Below are 10224 nucleotides of genomic sequence, written 5' to 3'. Positions count from 1 at the left end.
AAGTGGAGGCAGGAAAGAGCTCAAGGTTTTCCAAGTATTAGGTAGTGTATTTCTTTTGGAACATGAGCAGCAGGCACAAAGAGCATGTGAAACACAGGTTATAACTGGTGAAAGGAAACTTTCTCCTAGATATAGACTAAATGTGTCTGCCCATCCCCTACACTGTATGCTTAAGTTCTAACCAAAGACGTGATGATAGGAGAAGAAGGGTCTTTGGGAAGTAACTAGGCCATGAGGATGGAGCCCTCATCAGTGAAATTAGTGCCCTTTCCATGGGGACTCCAAAGAGCTCAATAAGCTCCTTCTACCATACACGATTTGCAAGAGTAGTCAGCAGTGAAAACCCCGGAAGTTGGATGTCATCAGATCCCAACGACTGGAGCACTTTGATTTCAGACTTTCAGCCTCAAGATTGTAAGAAATAATTTCTGTTGTTTATAAGCCAACCCATGCAGAGCACTGTGCTATTGCTAACTGGGAATGTCTGATGCCCCCCTGACTTAAATATTTCAGATGTCTATGCCTTTATTTGGTTGGATTTAGTTATTGTTGCCTCGAGGGCTGGAAAATACTCCCGAGAATGAGCAAAGAATGATCCAGCCCTGCAGTGAACGCTTATTGGATACTTACTTCATATCAAGTACCTTATAGTATTTATAAAAGGACACCTGTCTTTTTGGACCAGATACATCACAATTACACCATCACTACCAGTCTGGCATGGTGAAGTTACAAGTATTTAAACATCCCTGCCAAGTCTCTAAAGTGATTTTAGGCAGCTAAGCACCTAGAAAGAAATGAACAACAGTTTGAGATTTAACAGGATTACACATAAAATGGATATCTAAATTGAAGAAGAATGGAAGAATGCATAGAAACCCGCCATACTTCTAAAGCTGGGAAACGGAAAGATCAACCCATCCTTCACTAAAGGAAAACAGACAAAGAAGAAAGGGTTGAAAGTTCAAATGAAAACAGAAAATAAATAAATAAATGTTTCCAAAGTAAATAAAATGGGGGATGGGGTAGGGAGACATAGGGAAAAAAATAAACAAAGCAGTATGCTCTAAATTATTTTCCCTAATGTCACTGAAATATCTAAAACACATTTTTGATCAGGTGTACGTTACACAAAATCTATTGGATACACAGTTTGGGTCGTGTATCAGATTCACCCAAAACATTATTTTGGAGAGAAGACAACAACAATAATATAAAAGCTCCCAAGACAACAAGATGACCTTTCAGCGCTATTCCCCCTGAAGAACAGGAAGAAAGAGGTTCTAGAAGGGAGTTGAACATCAGAATGCCTCTGGCAATGTTGACTTCCTTCTTAAAGTTCAAATCCACTTGCTCAGTTGGCAATTGACTGAGCCTTGGTAGAAGTCAGAGCACATGGGAGAGAAACCCAGCCTGGAATTTGTAGTGTGAAAAAGTGCCTAGTCCTGACTCGTGCCCTGTACTCTTAGCTACTAGGAGGCTGGGACCCGAGGATAAAGGTTCCAAGGCAGCCCAGACAGAAAAGTCCCCATGAGACTCTTATTCCAAAAGAAAAAAAAAAAAAAGCGCCAGAAATAGCACCGTGGCTCAAGTTGTGTGTAGAGCACTAGCCTTAGCACAGAGACGCTTAGGAACAGCATCCAGGACCAGAGTTCAAGTCCCAGGAACAGTAAGTAAGCAATCGAGATATAATCCCATGCCCAAGGTAGGAAATATTAGGACTGCTATGTGCCCTGTAGTCCAGTGAATTCTGGGAAGGAGGGAGTGCAGAGAAAAGCCGGTTCGCTCTAAAATTCTAATAGACGTGGGGGAACTTTGTCTTGGAGCCTGCATGTGCAGAAGATCTTGGCATATCTCAGGAGGAAATTTCTGCATATATTTCTTTTCTTTTTCTTTAACTGAAGAAAGATCTAAACACATTAGACAAAATTGAGAATGGCAGCTTCCAGTGGGGCTTTGGGATTTGATGATGAATGGGGGACAGTAGAAAGGGCGAGGGATGTTTATGTGGGGGTTCTGGAGGGGAGTTGGGGGGCTAATGAGAACCGTGAGGAACACCGTGGCTGTTCCTGCAGAAGGGCCTGGGTTAGGGAGGCCCGAGGAGCAGAAAGGCGGGGAGCGGCCTGCCATCCTCTCATTGCGCTTCAAACTCGCAAGAGAGTGCCCAGAAACTGTCCTGGGGCCCAGGCTCCAGGTTTGCTCACACAGTAAGTCCTTCACTAAAGAACAGAGACCAAGTTAGAGAGCAAAGGGACTCTGGATTCCTGCACTTAGAAATAGAGGAAGGACCCAAGGTAGACTCTGGGAGCTGAACAAACTGCTTCCAGCATCTGCCTTCATTATGAGCTCTGGCCAAGGGTTTGGGGTGCCTATTCTCCGCTTGGAGGTGATTAATTTGAGTCAGGCTCCGCCTTTGTCTGCAGGCCCCTCCTCAGTTTGCACAAACTCTCCTTTGCAGTTTACCCCTCAGAACCTTGGGCCACAGACACACTTTTCTTTGTCCAACAACAGCATCCTTTCTTTCCCCCCTCCTGTGTCCCCCCCCCCCCCATTGCTCTGTGTGGCTCATTCTCTTTACCTGATAGGACAAAAGAGAAAATCTGATTTCAGTTTGCTTTGGAGATATTTGGTTACCTCTGAGATCAGTGTTTATCCCCCTATTCTCTCTAATGATAGTCTCACTCAGTTAAGTCTGGAGTGTGTGTGTGTGTGTGTGTGTGTGTGTGCACGCGTGTGTCCGTGCCTCACACACATGCCAGCCCCAGGGCTGCAACTCTTAGCCTGGCTATGTTCTTGGGTTTTGTAGCCCCCGGCTAGCGCTACCGCTTGAGCCACAGCTGCACTTCTGGCTTTGGGGTGATTCCTTGGAGCTCGGAATCTCATGGACTTTCCTCCCTGGCTTTTGAACGCAGTCCTGGGATCCCAGCTCCCCGAGTAGGTGGGATTACAGGAAGGAGCCACCTGCACCCATTGGGGGTACATTTTTATCTAAAACGATCCTGGCTGGGAAGGAGTTCCCAGGGGCTGGTGACATTCTTCTTGAGTGGGGGGAGTCAAGGGGGCCTGTGATGTTGGGCTACCTCTTGGACTTCAACTTTCCAAAACAGAATTATTATTTCTAACCGAGCCTGAGCTCTGGGGTGGGGGTGGGGGGGCTCGGTCTCCGCAATCAAGTTGCGGGTGGTTGATGCGCGGGGGGAGCGACAGGGGCGGGGCCGGGGAGCGAGCCGCGGAGCCGCGGGCCTCGGCGCGGGTGGGGGCCGCGGGTGGGTGCGGGGAGCCGGCGCCTCGTCCCGTGGGCGCCCGGGGCGGGGGCTCGGGGCCGGGCGCGCGCGGCCGGGCGAGCGGGGCCGGAGTTAGGACCGCTCGGAGCGCGGCGCGGGGCGCGGGGCGCGGGGCGGCGGCGGCTTCGCTTCCCGTCGCCGGCTGGCGGCGGCTCGCGGCTCGGCGGCGGCTCCGGGGAGGCGAGCGAGCCGGGCTGCGGCCCGGCGGCCCCCGCTCCACCCGCGCCCGAGGGCCCCTGCGTCCCCTCGCTCGCCCCGGAGGAGCCGCGGGGCGCGGCGCGGTCCCGACGCCCCGCGAGCCATGCGCGGGTCCCCGGGCGGGCTCGGGGTGTGCGGCGTCCCGCGGGCACCGGCGCGGGGTGCGGAGCCGTTCCGGACGTGAGCGGAGCCCCGGAGAGGCGGGGGGCCCGGGACCCGCCCGGCGCCCCATGCTCCCCGTCCCGCCGGCCGAGCCCCGCGGACCACGCGCGCTGCCCGCCCGTCCTCCCCGGAGCGCGCGGACCGGCGCCGCCCGGACGCCCTCGCCGCCGCCGGCCGGGGGTCGGCCGCGGAGCCCGGCGAGCGAGCGAGCCGCCCGGCGCCGCCCCGCGCGCAGCTCCCACCCGGCCCGGCCGGGACGGCGCGCGGGGGGCGCGGGGCGCGCGGGGCGCGCGGGGCGCGCGGGGGGCGCGGGGACCCGCGGGCACAGCCCGGGCGCCCGGCCCCAGACCTCGCCGCAAAAGTTTGAGGCTCGGCGCCACTTTGCGCGGCCGGGCGGCGGGCGGAGCGCGGGCCGCGGCTCCCGGGGCTGCGGGCGCCTCATTAGCATCTCGGTGCCGGCGAGGGAGCGAGCGAGCGAGAGGGAGAGAGAGAGAGAGGGAGGGAGAGCGAGGTCCCTTCCCCTCCTCTCCGCCCTCCCCCCCCCCCCCATCTACCTGTCGAAGTCCCCGATCCCGGGCATTCGGAGGAAGACGTCCGCGGGGCGGGAGCCGGCGCGGCGCGGGCCGGGCGCGGGAGCGCAGCGGGGACCCTCGCCGGCCGCCCGGAGGAGGTGAGTCCGCCGGGGCGCGGGGTGCGGGGTCCGCCGAGCCCGGGGGAGCCCTGGGCGGAGGGCGGGGGGGGTCCCCCGTCCCCTTCCCGAGTCCGCCCGCGGCGGGGGCGCCTCTGGGGGGGGGGAAGCAGCCGCGGCCGCCGCCCCACCCCGGCGCACCCCGCGGGGCCGAGCCGTCGCCCCGTGCCCGGGCACCGGGAACCCCGCGGGGAGCGCCGGCTGCCCCCTCCCCCCGGCCCCCCCGGGTACCCGCGCCTCCCCCGGGGCTCCCTCCCTCCCCCCAGGGCGCCCCCACGCCCCGTGCCCGCCACCCGCGGGAGGCCCGGCTGGGGGGGGGGGCGAGGAACTTTGGAAAGCGCCCCGGGCGGGCGGCGCGCACAGCCCCGGGGCGCGCACACCCCGCCCGCACCCCGGCACCCCGCACGGCGGGGCTGGGGTGGCCGCCCCCCCCCCCCGCCCTCCGCGAATGCGCCGTGGGTCCGCGGACCCCGGGGCGCACGGGCTCGGCGTGTCCAGCCGCCCCGCGGCGCGCTCCCCGCTGTCCCCCGGCCCCGCTGGGCGCGGGAGGCTGGGCTCTCCGCAATTGTCTGGGTGTGGGGGGCGCAGCGGGGGCGGTGGTGAGTTAAACTTGCCCTCTGGGGAGCGGGGGAGCCCCGTTCCGTTTAACCTCCTTTATGGGGGACGGGATTAAAGCATGAGTGTCCCACGTCGCGTGTGCAGCTAGGGAGACCGGGGCGCGGGGCGCGGGGCGCGGGGCGCGGGGCGCGGGGCGCAGGAACGCCGGCCCGAGACCCCAGCCGCACAGCCATCCGTGGACAGGGCCAGGGAGCGCCCTTCCTTCCCCGGTGGCTCTGTGGGTATCCATATCTCTATATAATACAAACAATACGGAATATTATGGGGCCCCGAATAACCAATTAAGTGATTCATGGGAGAGAAAACTTAGATAAAAAAAAGAAACTGCGCCCTCTGCTGCTTATGTCGGTAACCTCAGCCAGGGAGCCCCCCCCCCCCCATCCCCAGCCAACCCCCCCCCCCTCCACCCCACCCCCACGCCCCGTTTCCAGAAATCCACGGAAGAGAGGGTTGTCATTTTACAGGGCCGGGAGGACCATGCCCGGTGGGGATTTCAAAGGGACTTTACGTGGTGAAACAGAAGTCACAGGTTGAGCTTCCCAAAGCTCTCCCTCTAGGGTATGGGTTTCCAAAGACTTCCTCCTGGTGCCACCCCCCCTCTCCCCCATTCCTCCCAGGAGGGTTTGTGTCGGAGCCACCTCTGATCACAACAATTTGTCAATCTTCGGAACGGAAAATTCTGAGTAAGTGTCAGAAATCCGCGAGACATATGGTGAGCCTGGCAGTAGATTTGCTCTAGAAATAAGGCCTGGTTTCATGACTGAAAATACTCATCTCGCAGAAATGAGAAACAGCAGTAAGATGTTTCATCGGAACTGCATTCAAATCTGCTTAGTTGTGGCTCGCTAGGAAGTTTCTCAGCCAGACCTTCAGAGGAGGGGCGCGCGTTTCCGGACGCGTGTGGCCCTGGACGGACCGACTGCTCACCTGTAAGACAGTCAGCAAAGTCCACATCGCAGGAAGTTGGCCTCGATTGCCTTAACTTGCCTCCCTTTCTCCTTGGTGAAAGGCGAAGGTGCTTGGGAACTGACCAAGAGCATCTTGGCAATGAGCAATTTATAATTAACCACTCAAATTTGGATCTTGCCGGTGGATTAGATTGCCAACAAAAAACGCATGAAGAAGCCCTTCACATAGGATGTTCATGCTTACGTATCAGAGAGGCCTGCTTTCTTTCCTTTCATCACTACATATCAACATAAAGATATTCAAGATCTCATGCTTCTGGCTATTAATAGGGTGATGTATTTTATTAGGAAATTTAAGAAGGGTAATAAAAATTTGTAAAGAAAGTTTTATTGGGACGTGAAGCTGTTCTCCTGTTAAGATTTTTGGTTTGTCAAGTTGCAGTGTGCATAATGCAGTGTGCTAAAATGATTCAGGTTAGGATTTCAAGGAAGAGGAGGCTCCTGTGTCTTGCAAGTTTCTTAAATATATTTGCAGTTGGTGCAAATATCTCTCTTGGCTTCCATTATTCTGGAAAACATCCAGCAGTCTGTTTAAAAAGTTAAATCATCATACATTTAGTCTGTAGGTTTCCTAAGGAAGAATCTGGAGAGAGCTTTTGAGTAATAAAAGCACCAAGTCACATGAATACGAATAAAATTTCACATAGTCTACAAAAAGAATTCTGTAATCAAATCAATATTAAAGATATGCATTTATTTGTGTTTTTGAATTAGATTGTTTGATGGGCAAGTGATTTCCAAACTAAATCTATTTTCAGATTTCAGAGCTGTGTTTTAAACTTGAGATTTGTATTTGAGACCTTGGATCTCTCAGCTTTGCAATGCAAAAGTGAAAGGCTTGTTGCTTTTATGGTAATTAAATATCAGCTCTCTCTTGGGCTTAACTGGTCCTGAAATAATTTTATGCATTGTCCTATGCCAAACATCCTATTAAATATGTGCTAGCTGATTTCTCTCAAGAGACTTCTTTTGGTGAAAATAGAAACCTATCAAATACTACAGTGTGTTACTTGCTTCCATTAAGAAACGGCTGCTTATATTACCTAATCAAGTATAGGTAATATCGTTGTTTTGCACAACATGGTAAATTTCTTCTATTTTTGAGCCACAGCTAACAAAAAGACAGAAGCCTACGTTGGCTGTTAGGTGAATCTTTTTTCACAACAAGTGAACAGTGCAAAAAAAAAAAAAAAGCGGGGGGGGGCATGCACTATGTGTTTAAACATCCCATGTAATAAATCCCATCAAGTCTGTGTTGGAAGCTACTAATTTTTAAGGACTTAGGGAAATTGTGCATCTTTCTCACTGTGTATTTCCACTCAGTGCAGTCCATTTTCCTTTTGTTCCTTTCCATTCAGAAATACAAACATTTTATAAAATTGTTAATGTCTCCCAAGAATGAGTCAATAGCTGTCTATTTCAGGTGCCCCTGAAGAGCTGAATATTTGTGAAGTAAATAGCCTAAAACCACACCCCTAGTGAGATTATATAACAAAAGGAATGCTGAAAGCCAGCTAAAGTTAGTAGATTTTCTGGCAATATCTTTCCCTTAGCTGAGGAAACTGGCGATTTGCTTTTAGAATATCATTGCTGATCATTTTCACCATTACTACTTCTGTAATATTTGGGGAGGATTTTTTTCCCTTTCCCTGATGAGAGAAAGGGAGAGTGAAATGTCTTCCGCAAAGTTAATTCAAGGTGGAAGGGAATTAGCTACAGAATCCTGGGGAAAATATGTGTTTTGTGCATGCAAAGCTATTTTATAGCCCATTTTAGCCCAGATCAATATTATCTGTCAACATGAGGGCCATGACATAATTTTCTATTTTGCTCATTGCCTCTGCAAACTCATACACCAGAAGTTTATGGAATACTCATGACATATTAAGTGGATTTTTAAAAATAATGATATCTTGCTATTTCAGTTTACAGGTAAAGATAATAGACTAGATTACACTTTGCTCCCAGTGTTGGCAAAGGAAAGAGCCAGAACTGGGGTTACCTGTACCTCTTCTGCGATTACCTTTATTTAGGTGATCTTGGTAGGTGGTAAATTCCAAAGCCACATTACTTAGCAGTTAGTTCAGATATTAACCAGAAGGGATACAGTTAGTATATTAAGTCTCCAAATATGTCATTGTCTGTCCTCATAATCAGTTTGCTTAGCTATTTGCTGCAATGATCTAGCTTTTAGGAAGCTATTGATATTTTTAACCTGGTTGAAGTCATAGCCATAGGAGAATCTGTGTCACTACGTCATTAACGTTTCAGTTCAATCTGTATATCATTTTATTGTCTTTGAAAACTTCATAATTATACTTTAGTTGAAAATCCCCATTTTTTTCTTCTTACCAAAACTTCTTTTCAATTGCATGTGGTAGAACTTCATAGCTCTAATTGCTTACTGACTTGAAGTTGAAAGGTTTTTCTTTATTAAAGGGTGTAAAACACTAAACAGTTGGGACACCCTGATGCTACAAACAGGAAAAAAGAGGATGAGCTAAAACAATTATGTTCAGGGAGAGCTTACTGACCCTCCGACACTGACCTGCTATTATTATGTTCAATATCTTTTCCTGTGTCCATGGAACTCATTAAATGTAAATTGTGTACACTAACCGAGCCATGCCATATTAGTGCTTGCCAAAGCTTGACATTTTTAATACATTAATAATATGTCTGTAATGTAATGGAAAACTACTAATCACATCTGGTTATGTGCCAGAAATTTAAGCTATAATTAGCTGCTTCTTGTCAAAGATGTCTGTCGCACAGTCCTGCAACTAACTGCCTAGTATTCAAATATCTTACACTCCTCTCGGTTTTCCTTGTCAGTTGCCTAAATTCGATCCATGTTGTAGTCCATAATTCTGTGTAATGACCCTCCTTAGAATTCTGGTATACTCTAATGAGAATTCGTTACATAGGAATTATCCTTGTGCCAAGAAACATTACAGGCTCACACACATTTCTGGAGAGCAGATGTGTGCTCACTCTTTATTTGAACTCTTTGGAAGAGGAAATTCCATGAGATCAGAGCAATGAAGAATAAATGGGTTTAGGCACTAATCCTGGTTTAAATGAAAATAAGAGTAATCTCAGGAATCATTCAAATATACACAAAAACTGTATTTAAAAGTAATATTAAAGTTTCCTCACATACTCAGGTCTGCTGTCTTTTTTTCTTTTTTTTTAGTTTTTACTGGAAAATGCTGAAGGTAGGTCAACAATAAGTAATATTCAGTTGACCAATAAAACTGTAATCTTGGTAAAACAACACCAAAACAGAAACCAAATATCTTTCTTACGATTGCCTCTGCAAACAAAATGCTACTTTATAAAATATGACTTATGTTATATATTAGATATGTCTGACATATGTTTAATATTTAGATATGTAAATAAAGTTCATAAATTATAATTAAAAATTATATTACAAATTAACACACTACTCAGCTTCAACTCAAAGCAGTTGGTTGCAGGTCTTCAAAATGATAGTGTTCTTAATAAGCCCAGTATTAGGTGACTGGAAGTAAGAATTGACGTTAATAATCCTGATTTAGCGAGTATATTTCACACTTATAATTCTTCCTCCCCTCACTCTCCAGTGTTCCTTTCCTCTTACAATAATGTAGTAAACACAGTTTTAAAAATGCATGTGGAAAACGTACATTTATATCATCTTTTAACACTTTTTCAGATTACTAATTGTCAAAGTGTTGGATGTTTCTGAAAATATCAGCTGAAAATTACTAATGGGTTTCAATTTTGAAAAGAGCAGAAGGCTGTAGTAGCCTTAACACATGCTTGTCTGTGATGTTTTTATTTGCCTTTTTTGAGCTTAAGATTGCAAAATGTGCTCACCACAGTATAGTCTCGAAGTTACAAGAAAGAAGCAGATTCAAACATTTCGTTTATATATGTTTAGACACACTGCTAATTATTGCTTCATCGGAACTCAAATATTCACCACTTTTCCTAATAGAAAGTATCACAAATTGCAGCTGTATGATAACATTTTATGAATTGAATTTAATGGAAATTGCACTTGCATCCATAAAGCAATTATTATAAATTACTTTGCTATGGAAACAAAATTCAACCATCTGTTGGCATTTCATAGTCTCCGTGGCTGAGTTCATTTTAAGATGGTGCATTATTCAAAAATAGTGAGTTCCCTTTAAAAGATTGTTTGAAAGTAGTAAACTTCCTTATGGAGACTGGTTAATATGAATTGAAGGGTCTGTAATGGAGTTTTCCAACGCTCTGTGAGTGTGTGCGTGCACGCGTGTAGGCGTGTGCATGT

This window comes from Perognathus longimembris, chromosome 15 (genome assembly GCF_023159225.1).
Source record: "Perognathus longimembris pacificus isolate PPM17 chromosome 15, ASM2315922v1, whole genome shotgun sequence".
Lineage (NCBI taxonomy): Eukaryota > Metazoa > Chordata > Mammalia > Rodentia > Heteromyidae > Perognathus > Perognathus longimembris.
The sequence above is the reverse complement of the archived record's forward strand: the minus strand, read 5'-3'. Positions refer to the sequence as shown.